Here is a 13,302-nt window from a genome sequence, read left to right as displayed (position 1 = left end):
TAACATTACTATTTTTACTTTTTCATACTCTGTATTTTTGAAACAACTCACCAAACCCAGCTCACACTCAAAATCCACGGTAGTGATCCAACTTCACGTCTTGAAATTGGAGGATCTATATATGTTATTTGGAAACCTTTTGTAAAGAATGGTTTTTCTCTTCTCTCTCATTTACTTGTTTACTCAGTCATTTATAGAGCTCCACATAGCTCACAGATATTCATTTTTTTCTTGGAACTATTATAATCTAATCCTATCATTAATATTTGTTGCCTAAACTATTTCAACTCTGACCATTGAGAGCCCTTTCAGGTTTGCTTTTGTGATCTTTTCACATGCCTTGGACTATCTTATTTTTCTTCTTCCTTACTTTCTGGTATTGCACAATGTTTCAGGTTCATGTTGTATTTCCCCTTTCCAGGTTCTAAAATCAGCCATTTTCACTAAGGAGCTAGGTTTTAATTGAGCACTTTAGTAAATGATGATGCCATTTCCTGACATGAAGAAGCCCAGAGAGGGTAGAAGCCTGGAGCTTGTGTCTTCTGTCCTTTGTTCCTTCTTACTTATTATTATTATTATTTGGACATACTATGTTTGAGAAGCCTATTGGCCATTCAGATAGAGCTGGAGAAGAGTAAACAGTAGATGCGAGTCTAAAGCTCAGAGGAGAGGTTCAGGTTATAGATCTAAATTTTGTATTCATCAATAAATGGTGCCACGTAAAGACATGGGATTGGGTTTGATTTCCTTGGAGAGCGTCAGAGAAGTCTCAGAACTGAATCTGCTAAAGCATGTAGAGTTCAGGAAGAATGGAAGAAATCAGGCAAAGGAGTTGAAATAGAGCAACAAATGAGTTAGGAGATAAGCTAGGAGTGTGTGGTATCCTAGAAGCCAAGTGAATAAATATGTCAAGAAAGAGAAAGTGTTTATAAGAGTAAAGTTCTGTTGAGAGATTGAAGAGGATAACGACTGAGAATTTACTGTTGGATTTGGCAATATTCAAGTTCACTGCTGACCTGGATAAGTGTTATTTCAGTAGAGCTGTGGAAATGAAGCCTAATTGAGAGGAGTTCAATGTAGAATTGAAGCTGAGGAATAGAGAATGTACTTTTTAAACAAGTTTTGTCATAAAACAGAGCAGTGATAGTGAGACGGGGAGCTAACGTAAAAGAAAATAATAATTTTAAAATGGGAGCCATTATGACAATTTGCATACAAATGGGAATAATCCAGTAAAATGGAGAAAAATGATGATGTGGGAGAGGGTATAATTGAAGTTGTGAAAACCTAAGTTGGTGAGAGGAAATGGAATCTAAGGCTTACGCTAAGGGGTTGACCTTAGAGAGGAGAATGATGTTTCTTCATCGTAACATGATTGAAGACAGACTACATGATCACAAATGTCAAATGTATAGAGGATACATTGATAGGAAAGGGAGGAAATTTAGCTGTGGCTCTTTCCATTTTCTTAGAAGCGATATCATGAACTGAGAGTGAGGAGATGGGAAGGAATGTGGGACAGTTGAAAAGAGGCAAAGGTGCCTCTTTGAGCGATGTCATAGAGCTGAGCCATGAATTGCCAATGAAAGTGTGATAAGATTGCCAGGCACTACTGGGGACCTACTTATGTTTACGGTGAATATACCAAAAGTTATGCCACTAACACAATATTCTACATTTTCTCTAGTTGCAGTCACCTATTTAGCTTCTAGGGGGGCAGGTTCATAGCAGGAGGAGACCTGAATTTAACTAGGTGGTTTTTTTGTTACCTAGTTTGAAAAAGAGAGAGAAAGGCCTTGGAGGTGAGTGTATATGCAAGGGAGAGACTGCCATGATGAAAAATGGACTCTAAATTTGGTAAGTGGGGAAGTGTGAACATTTGTGGAATGAGTGAAAAATGTGTTAAGGTCAAGAAAATTTTTTATTGGTGAAGTATATGATTTAAGTGATGTGGAAACCTGTTATAAATCTTCTCTAAGGCTTCTCTATATCCTGTCGATCTTATTTACCTATTCAAGTGATAGAACTTGAAACATGTTTTTCAATCACTTCTGTGGTAATCTGTCTAGTCTAGTTTGTACCTCTTCTAGGGCCAGTCTTACTAATTTACAATTTTCTAGAAAATCATCTACTTGCTTAAGTTTTATAATTTTTACCTAATTTGTCACCTAGATTCTCTTATAATTCCAGCAGATTCCCAGAAATTGTGATATCTCTTCCTATGCCTTTAAATAGAGAATTCTTACCTGAAAATTTTTTGAAAATTGTTTGCACATTTTGAACATGGGTGTTTGAATGGAAGAATCCCATGGTCACTACCTCATCTATAAATAGTCTAAGATTACTTTGGTTATAATAACTCTTGTCCACTTTACTGAAAAAGAAAGACTAAGTGCTATTATTCTTTTGGAAACTTTTTTGCCATGTAATAGTGTTTATTATATTTCAACACTTATTTGAAAACAATGGAAATTCATTTTTGTTGTTTGGTAGATGAGTTGACTATGGGTTGCATATATTTTTGTTAGCTGTACTTCAGCTTGTATATGGAGGTACAAAAATTGGAGTGGTATTGATATTTTAAAAAGAATTATAAATAGAATTAACATGACTGTCAGTTGTTTCTTCTCTTAAAAATATAGGGTCAGCTCTACACAGCAGATTGCTCTCTCTGGCTAGATTTCTTTGTCCCGGGCCCTTTGCTCTGTCAGGAAGCTATCCTGGAGAGTAAATGATGTTTGTGCTGCTTGCAGGCATATTAATTTTGCAATGCTATAGTTTGAGATGCAATTGCAGATTCAATTAAACTATTTCACCGAACTTACAAGTTTTATTATCATTTGAGAAACACCAGACAATTACTCCCCTTGTGTTCATCGACCATCATTCCCTTTTGACGAACTTAAGCTGTGATGTGCGCCAGGCTTCCAGACAGGCAGAAGTTGTCAACTTAGAGGGCTCAAATTCTGTGATTCTGATGGGAACCCCAGCATTGGCAAAAGAGCTTTTTTTAAAGGCAGGAACAAGATGACAATCTTTTAAACAAATTCTATTTCCTTATAGCTTATCATTGAATAGTCTATTAAAAATATTACAAGCTGATTTCATAGTTTATCATTGGGATGGGACCTTCAGTGATCTCAGTGCAGGCCGCCTTGGCTACTGACTGAAATACACCAACAACAGTTATGTGCCTCACTGACCTACTAAAGGTATCCTTTTAGAGAAAATGTTGAAACTTGAAAGAGTGCCTTGACCATTGCCATTCAAGATGGCAGCTGGGATTTGTAGGACAATTTGCAGTAATGTCCGTGGGCAACTACGAAGCCAAGGAGGCAGGAACAAGGAGAGATTGGCTTTACTTTCTCCCTAGGACTGCAGTATTGAAGGAATTTCCACAAGTTAAAAACTGGGTTCTAGGTGACTTTCTCAATTAAATCCCAAATACTAGAAAAGAGCAGATTTGAATCATAAGTGTTATATGCACATTGCTGAATTATGAAATGGGTTTATGTCAGTTTTATTTTTCATAAGACATATAATCAGACATCTGACCCTGGGGTTCTTTAAATGAGCAGAACAAAATTGTTTGAAGACAAACGATATTATATTTATATAAGCATACATTTCTCAGTCTTCTACAAGTTTCATACTCCTCAAACACTTCTGGTATAGTACCAGGAATGATTATATTTATCCTTGAATCAGCCGTAGAGAACATTCGTCACTGCTAAGTCTAACCATAGGGTGAGGATTCCACTCACAGGGTCTGAAAGGCAGTGTTGGGGTTATCTAATTTGGTTGTGATCACTTCATAAAGGCAGGATTTCAGGAAAAATGGCAGTTCCTGTTGATCTTGCATGACATGCTCAGGGAGGCCTGCAAAGTATGAGTAGTTGCCCCCAAGCTTCCTGAGGTGCATTATTCAGGATGATTCCTCTACAAAGTTGTCTCAGAGTGAGTGCTGTAGATCTTAGAACAACTTTTAAAATTCTATCTCTCATATGTGTGCACACCTACTTTGTTTTAACACAGTCTTACACAGCCAGTGTCCCCAAGTCACATCCACCCAGCACAGGGGCTAAACTGGAATGATTGCCGGCTTCAACTACTGTGCATTGTGCACAGAATAGGCATTGAGCACCAGATACCAAATACTTGGACCTTTGTATTGAATAAGTCATTCTTCCCAACCCCTACTCCTCCTCTCCTCCCCCTCCTTCCCTTCTGCTCCTCCTCCCCTCCTCCTCCTTCCCTCTTGCTCCTCCCTCCTCCTCCTCCTCCCCTCCTGCTCCATCCTCTCCTCCTCTTCTCCCCTCCTCCTCCCCTCCTGCTCCTCCTCCTCTCCTCCTCCTCTCCCCTCTTCGTCCTCTCCTCCTCCCCTCCTCTTCCTCCCCTCCTCCTTCCCTCCTTCTCCTTCCCTCCTCATCCTCCCCTCCTCCTTCCCTCCTCCTCCTCCCTTCCTCTTCCTCTCCTCCTCATCCTCCACCCCTCCTGCTCCTTCCCTCCCTCTCCTCCTCTCCTCTTCCTCCCCTTCTCCTCCTCTCCTCCTCCTCCTCCTCCCCCTTCTCCTCCTCCCCTTCTCCTCCTCCCCTTTTCCTCCTCCCCTTCTCCTCCTCCCTTCCTCCTCCTCTCCTCTTCCTCCCCTCCTAGTCCTCCTCCCCTCCTCCTCCTCCCTCCTTCTCCTCCCCTCCTGGTCCTTTCCTCCTCCTCCACCTCCCCTCCTCATCCTTCCCTCCTTCTCCTCCTCCCCTCCTCTTCCTCCTCCTCCCCTCCTTCCCTCCTCCTCCCCTCCTCCTCCTCCTCCCCTCCTCCTCCTCCTCCTCCTCCTTTCCTCTTGTTCCCCTCCTCCTCCCCTCCTCCTCCCATTCTCCTCCTCCTCCTCCTTCTTCTTTTTAAACATTTTTTTAGAGGCTGGTCTTGGATTTCTGGGCTCAAGTGATCCTCATATCTCGGCCTTCAGAGTAGCTGGGGCAATAAGCTTGCACCAGGAACCACAGTGACACCTTCTTCCTTTTTGGAAGACTTCCCCCTAGTGGCTTCACTGGCCTCAGTTATGGTCAGTTTTATGAATAGATTTATTTTTATATCCTTGACTTTCAAACAGGCTAGAGTTTGAATCCCTTTCTTCTATAGGCCAGGATACCTTTGCCTCTGTCTAAATTACAGGTTAATTATCATATATAAATTTAGATCACAAGATTTCTCAATAGTTTTCATTTTCTCAATAGAATATGTTAATGCCTAAAGAAAGTCTTATATTTATTTGTCTGTCAAATACAATTATGTTTTTGAATTTCACTTTAATAATGGGTAGTCAAAAATATCTAATGTGTTTTTCTTTATATTTAGTTACAGGTCACAAATATAGTAAGTGTTTTTATTTGTAAAATAGGAAGCTTGAACAAAAGAGTGTCCCCATTTCTTTTTTACAGCAGCAGAAACTTTTATTTCTAGAATGAAAATTTAAATGATACCCTAATAAGTAGAAATTACATACAATAGGGAATTTATTTTCACTAACAAGAAAAGTTGACTTTAAATTATGAGTGCTATTTATAGACATATTCAACTCAACATCTAATTTAGTTATTTTGTTTTAGTTGCAAATATCCAAATATCTGTTTGTTTGTTTGTTTGTTTGTTTGTTTGTTTGTTTGTTTGTTTGAGATAGGGTCTTGCCCTGTCACTCAGGCTGGAGTGCAATGGCATAATCATGGCTCACTGCAACCTCCGCAGCCTGGGTTCAAGCAATTCTTGTGTCTAAGCCTTCTGAGCAGCTAGAATTACAGACATGAGTCACTATGCCCAGCTAATTTTTGTATTTTTAGTAAAGAAGAAGTTTTACCATGTTGGCCAGGCTGGTCTCTAACTCCTGATCTCAAGTGATCCACTCTCCTTGGCTTCCCAAGGTGCTATGGTTACAGGCATGAGCCACTGTGCCTGGCCATAAATATTTAATAACTTTAAAGTCTATATACAGTGGACACAAACAGTTGAAAATCAGTTTGTATGCTTGCTTTCTGCTTGCTTGTTTTTAATTTCTTGGACTGTAATCTCAGCATATTCATCTTTAAGAGAGAAAATGGGGAAAGCTCTATTCTTAAATGTTCCTCAAAATAAGTGCAAAGTGTGATTCAAGTTATATCTTCTGTGGTCTTCAGTATGCCATCATTTGAATGTCTAATGTTCTCAATAGAATTTTAAGATATTTAAAATTATACCTAATATTGTACAGCAAGGTGACTATAGTTAATGATGATATATTGTATTTTTGAAAAAGGTAAACAGAGAGGTTGCTTCATGCTCTTGCCACAAAAATGATAAATATATGAGGTAGTATATTTATCAATTAGCTAGAATTAACTATTATATAAAGTATATACTTCAAAACATGTTGTAGGTGATAAAAACATACAATGTTATCTGTCAATTTTTTAAAAATCTAAAAATTATTAAAAATAATAAAATTAAATTTTGAATAATTTTTTTGGAGTTTCCTTAAGTTCATCTACCAAATCTGGGGTTACTCAGAACCAAACTGACTCAGTAATTTTTATTAGCTCTGTAATTCCAATCACAATGTAATATTTCTGTGCTATTGTTGTATCACATACAATTCAGTTTATTCCAAATCTCTATCCCAGCATATCTATGTAGATATTGATAAAATTTAAAGGAAAAAAGAGACTCCTGGAGGCACAATTTGCCTGAGATAATTTTTTTCTTAAAGATTGTGATATTTCATTTGCTTAAATTACAGCAGCATAAGTTGCTTGCATAGGGTATTTGTTCACTCAAGTAACATATTTGTAGAATTTCTGCACTAGCTATTGTCATTGGTTCTGATCAATGATAGCTCTGTTCTGCCTACTATGGAAACATAATAAATGAACAAGCTCTCTACCTCATTTTTAAAGAAAATTTTTACATTTTTATATGGACTTGGTAATATCATCTTAACATGTGAGAGTGGAAATTCAGTAGTGGTTTAGAAAATGTGATTATATACATTTTAGTCTGGGTAAATAGTATATAACTGCCGGGATTTTATTATCTCTCTAAATTGTTGCACTAATCACTTCTAATTATGGCCCTGTAATTTTAAAGAACAACATTTTTGTTAAAATACGTCTATTTAAAAAAATATTTTGTATATTTTTTTAAAGCCTAAGTTATCTTAAAATATGAATACATAAATAGTTGAGTTACTTTTATAAATAGTTTCCTTTAAACAAATCAAACAAATCAAGAACTGTAACAAATATTCACTGTGATTTTTGACTATCAAAAGCTAAAACATTTTGATTGATTTCCCTGGATTTTTGTGTGTTTTTAAGATATGAATCTCCTAAAGCCTAGAAAGTTGCTTAAGTCTAGTATAATGCTGGTTAATAAAATGGATTTATCTTTAACTTATTGTCCCAAATGATATTTGTTAATTGAAAACCAGATAAATAAATGAGTTAAACTATGAACCTTATTATAAGAAGAATATTCCTTCTTTGCTAAATTATATTCAATATGATTATTCAGTTCTATATTTAATGCCTTACTTATAGTTTAAGATTTCTATTGATTTTCTCCTATGTAATCATGATATTGGCACCTTTACAGTAAGTTTACTCTTTGAAAACATAACATTATGTAACATACTGAAATGAATTTTCTTTTTTAAGGAAAAAATGAGGAAATATCAACAGACTGAAAATATGCCTTCAGAGGCATAGAATCTTCAGGAAAATACCAGAGTTCCTGAGATCTCAAGGTCAGCAGTTTATACATTATTATTAACATGCTTTTACAGATTTTTATCTGTGCATCTGTTTCAAGTTGTTGATGTGTAATTAGACAATAAGAAAAAACTGTCTTACTTAAAATACATGTTTTAAACAAAGTCTTCTTAAGATTAAAAAATTAAGGTATTTTCATCAGGGACAGTACAAAACTGTCTTAATAGAGAACTACTGATTATTGTAATTTGTTTCATTTTTTAAGGGTAGTACTATTAGCATAAATATAAGTATTTGACATTTCTATGAATTTTTCTTTCTGATTGTTAAATATAAACCTATTTAGTAAATTTTTCATTTCTTTTGTATTTTTGGCTGCACTATGCACATAGTTTAGAAGGATAGCTAATCAGGAATCTTCAGAAATTACTTGAATTCCATTCCCTGACTTTCTTTAACTACAGCCAAATAAATAATGCTATGATTGGAAAACGTGGCTTCAATAAAATGGCAATTAATATGAAGGAACAGGAGGATATGGGGAATCTTTTCTAAGTTGTTTAGGATCATATAACTGTTAAAGAAGAATGTGCCTACTAATTATTAAGCAGCTTATTGTAATAACAAATTAATTCACAATATTTACTTAAAAGGTATAAATGTAGGTTAAAGTGGTTTAGTATAATGGAATGCCTTGAAAAAGTACATGATTTTTGACGTGTTTCTATTGTGGAGCCCAAGAACAAATATGTGTAATTTTAAATGAAAGCAATAGTTATCTTTCATTTGGATTGTCTTGGGCATGCATGTCTTAAATATCTGTATCTTTTTCTCATTCTTCCAAGAGTATAGTCATTTATTTAGAACTTACCATATGCAAAGCAATGGGCTAAACACTATGGTTCTTGCAAAATGAATAAGATACTGTCCCTATTCTCAAATATTTCCCAACCAATATGTTACACAAGAATTAATTTTACTATTAACTCAAGCAACGCATAATTAAAAAGACAAGCTGGATTTTAAAAGTGTAAGTAATTAATTCTAAAGCTAAATGGGGATTATTTGTATTTTCAGATTAAAGCTTTTATTAGCCTAGAATATTGAGAGTTTATACCAGTGAGAATGTTGCTCCATTACAACCCACACCCAACTGATTTTTTTATTAAAGTAGCTCTTCAAGTACAGCACAAGTAAGAAATATGGGATTCTAGGAAAGAAAAGTCTCTTGCCACAACTGCAAATTTAATGTTATAGAAAATACTATGCAATCACCTATAAAAAGAACAAAGGTGGCATTGACAAATTTTTTTAAATTGAAGTACATTGGATTTCTTTATTAAGCTCACCAGAGAATTAAATCGTTTCCCCAATAACCTAGAAAGACATGTAGATTTGAAAGGGATTGAATGCTATAAGTCTGTGAGGGATCATATGCAAATAGCAGCTAGGTGAGTACAGGGATTTGAATGGGTGGGAGTGCAGACTCAGCTTGAAATGAAATTGTACAGCCCTCTGCTTCTCAAGAAAAGCTTTTTAAAAGGGTAGTGTCTTGAGAAACTAATACAAGTAAAGTAATTTAAAATAGTAGACTTCTTTTTTGAAAAACCAGTGAAGATATCCCTTGCTTCACTGTGTCATTAGAGAAGTAGCTAAATTAATTTATATAACCAACCATAATCATACAACAAATACCTGTCAAGTGCCTACTATGTGCATAGGGGTATGGGGGGATAGCCAGGGAGTGACAGCAGTGAATAAAATATTCTTGCCTGAGTGGAAATTACATTCTAGTGGATGGAAATAGGTAATAAAAAAAAACAAAATTAATTATGTATTATGTTTGATGGTTGTAAGTACCACAGAGAAAAAGGAAAAAGAAAGGGAATAGAGAGTATAAGCTGAGGTAGAATTTTAAAGTAAACCTAGTAACTTTGCACTACGTAATTTACACAAAAGAGATGGATGTCACTTTTGTTCACATAATACCAACTAAAAACAAAGGTGATGAAATACAACACCTGATAGTAAGTTTTCTAAATCATTATTAATTAAGATACATGTTGTAAATGGATGTAAAATCAGTTTCAGTTCAACCAGAAAGAAAAAATGTTACTTTTTAGAAATTATGATATATTTACTACAAGTATATGAAGTGATGTAGTATTAAAGAACATAGGTCTATGTGCATTTTTATTAGAAAATATATAGACTTGGAAATCAAATCAATTTTGTGCAATCATTAACAAATGAGTGATCAGGATTTTTTATAGTAATCTGGATGGAATATTTTCATTCAATATTTGGTTCTGAGCACAGGAGTCTGAAAATTTTGAAGGCCCAAATACTCCTACCTGTTTTCTTGAAATTCATTTATAGTTTAGAATTCATCATATAAAGTGATGAATTAAAAGTCATTCAGCCTTGACTTTACTGGTTGGAACTGAGAGATTTAGCCAATTTTGTATGCCGAAAAAGTAGTTGAGTCATTTTGTTTTCATTGAGGATAAGTCAATGTAAAGTAAATATCTGGTCATGCAAATAAACAAAACAAAATTTGAATTAAGAGATTTCAAAATCTACCACATATTGCAAATTTTTCAGTCTTCCAAAAGACAGATATTGTAAGTAAGCAGTATATCATCTAAAGGAAATGTGTCCAATATTAGATTATTAAAAGAAATACAAAGTAAAGCTCAGAATTGTTTAAAGGGTCTATCTATCTATCTCTCTGTTTATCTATCTTCTTTTCTGTGAGACAAGGTCACTCTCTGTTGCCCAGGCTGGAGCATAGTAGCAGAATCTCAGCTCACTCAGCCTCCAGGGCTCAAGTGATACTTTTCAGCCTCTCAAGTAGCTGAGACTATAGGCTGCACTACCATACTGGGTAATTTTTTGTTTTTCTAATTTTTTTTGTAGAGACAAAGTCTTACTTGTTTCTCAGGCTGGAGGAAGCTCTTTCTTAATTAAACAAAGCAAAGAGTGTTTATTACATGCTGTATTGTGGAAAGAATTGATGGTTAGCTCTGTAAGGTTAACCACAAAGAGGCAGCTTGTGTTGTTTGTTACAGGAAAGCCAAAAAAGAGAGAAAGAGGAGAGAGAGAGAGAGAGAGAGAGAGAGAGAGAGAGAGAGAGAGAGAGACAGAGAGAGAGAGAGAGAAGAGAAAGAAAGAATGAGAGAGAGAGAGAGCTGGTGAAGGTTATGAGGGAAACAAAGACTTCACATGCAACGTTTTTCTCTTAGGGATAGATTCTTTCCAAACCAATATTGACCTTTGTTGTATTCATCTGGAAACTTCAATGGAAGGAACTAGAAACTCTAGTTGAGGATAACTGAAACTTGACTTTTCAAAAGCAAGTAGAAAACAGCATATTCTTTCTTTACATTCCCTTGCTTTCATGCTCCCTTCATTTGTTTTACAAAATTGCTAACCCAGTAATCATTTGCAACTCTGTACCACAAATCCAGTTCCTCATGGATTTTTCCAATTAATGATTCTTCCATTCTGTCACAAACTAATACCCACATGAATCTCACATTACTTGGCATGCACATGCTCCAGGTGGTTCTTTCTTCTCTGACCCTGTCTTCAAGTTCTCCAGATAATTTCCTAACATTCTTATTCATCTATAATTCTTGCAAATAATTTATCTAATCCAGGGTTTCTTAACTTCAGCACTACTGACATTCGGATCCAGATAATTCTTTATTGGTGAGTGGGGAGGGCTTTGCTTTGCACTGTAGGGTGTTTAGCAGCATTTCTGGAACCAAATGCTGTTGGCACTTCATCTTCAGTTATGATAAAAATGTCTTCAGACATTGACCAATGTCCTCTCGGGGAAAAATTAGCCCAGATTGAGAAGCTCGAGCCAACCCTAACCTCTATGATCTCCATAAACTTCCATCCACTGTACTATATCAACCACAAAGCCTCCTGAGCACCTCCAGCACTTCAGTTAAAATAGCTCAGCAAGGCCAGGCATGGTGGCTCATGCCTGTAATCCCAGCACTTTGGGAGGTGGAGGGGGTGAATCACTTGAGTCCAGGAGTTTGAAACCAGCCTGGGAAACATGGCAAAACTCCATCTCTACAAAAAAATACAAAAAATTAGCTTGGAGTACTGATGTGTGTCTGTAGTCTCAGTGACTCAGGTGGCTGATGCATGAGAATCGCTTGAATTTGGGAGGTGGAGGTTGCAGTGAGCTGAAATCATGCCACTGTGCTATAGCCCTCCAGCCAGGGTGACAGAGTGAGACCTTATCTCAAAAAAAAGAAAAAAAACCTCAACAAATACACTTTAAATACCAGTTTCCCTTGCTTAAGTAACACTCACCTCTATTTGATCATGTGTATGTTTTTAGTTTCATTTTATTTGCTTATACCTGGCCTTGTATCTAAAACATGTTTTACAAAATAATAAGACAATGTAAAGTAAGTGGGAAAACAATGGTAAAGAAGAAATAAGGTAAAAAAAAAAAAGATGAAGTAAAAGAAAAAGAGTTTATTACATGTGTAACCTAACTTTACCTCTAATGTAATCCTTGGGGTGATTACATTGGGACTGAGCTAGCCCCTCAATAGCATTCACTAATGTAACCAGTGGGGTGAAGTTAGGATACAAATGCAATAAACTCTTTTCCTTTCACTTCTTTTGCTTAGAATAAAATTAGTCTTTTAGTGCCTTTAATCTTTCCATGTATCCTAGTTGTGCTTGGCAGTTTGCTTGGACACCAACAGCTTGCTACCCACAGCTCTCCAGCAACTCCTTTCTTACACAGTACATGCAACCGTGAACCCAAGCTATAGAGAATCCTTTCTTGTACTCACATTCATGAGTGCTACGGGAGCAATTATACCACTCTGCAGATTTATGGTGTTCTAATCTGAGGTAGTCTCTCAATAGTATTCACTAATCTTTTCATTCTGATTGTGGTCAGCCACTATTTCAAAAGTTCATTACCCCACTCAAGCCACACAATCTCTCCCTTTCACTCTTAGTGCACCAGCTATTTTAACAAGAAAATTGAGGTCATTGTGTGGAAACCACTTGTGAATCTTTGCAATTTCCTCCAGCATCGAATTGACTAGGTCTATAAACATCCTTTCTGTCCTCGATTCTCTAAGAAGCCTCAGGACTCCTTCAAGGCAAAGCCTATGTTTGATTTTACTTCCTGTAACTGAGGCTAAGACCTTTTGCCATTAATTATCTCTTTTTTGTCCTTTATCTCCAACTTTTTCTTGCTTGCTGGCCCTTTGCCTTCAGCCATTCATGTTCTTCACACTCCTGTCCAAAAAAGCAAACTGACAAACAAAAACAAACCAAACTCATTCTTCACCACCAGTTGGAGAGGCTTTCTATCCTCTCCAACCCATTCAAGCTCTCCAAGCAGTAACCTACGTTCATTATCTCCAGTTTCTAAGATTCAGTCACTCCTCAGCACAGTGCAATCTGATTTCTAACCCCATTTAACAGAGCATGCTCATTCTAAAGGCACAGATGACCCACAGCCCTTATCTTGACTGGCTTTCTCAGGGGTATTTGACTCTGTTAACTAAATTTTTCTTTG

The 13,302-nt window shown here is 36.3% G+C and overlaps 1 protein-coding gene across 4 annotated transcripts in view; it reads left to right on the top strand.

Moving 5' to 3' along the window:
• CSRNP3 (cysteine and serine rich nuclear protein 3) overlaps positions 1 to 13,302 on the top strand; it is a 218,477-nt gene that overhangs the window by 39,937 nt on the left and 165,238 nt on the right. For all 4 annotated transcript variants that reach the window (XM_035306553.3, XM_008998775.4, XM_078327459.1 and 1 more), the window contains one exon: positions 7,680 to 7,768. The gene's annotated coding sequence lies outside the window, so the exon portion shown is untranslated. The remainder of the gene's footprint in view (positions 1 to 7,679; positions 7,769 to 13,302) is intronic.

The sequence above is a fragment of the Callithrix jacchus genome, chromosome 6 (genome assembly GCF_049354715.1).
Source record: "Callithrix jacchus isolate 240 chromosome 6, calJac240_pri, whole genome shotgun sequence".
Lineage (NCBI taxonomy): Eukaryota > Metazoa > Chordata > Mammalia > Primates > Cebidae > Callithrix > Callithrix jacchus.
The sequence above is the reverse complement of the archived record's forward strand: the minus strand, read 5'-3'. Positions and strand labels throughout refer to the sequence as shown.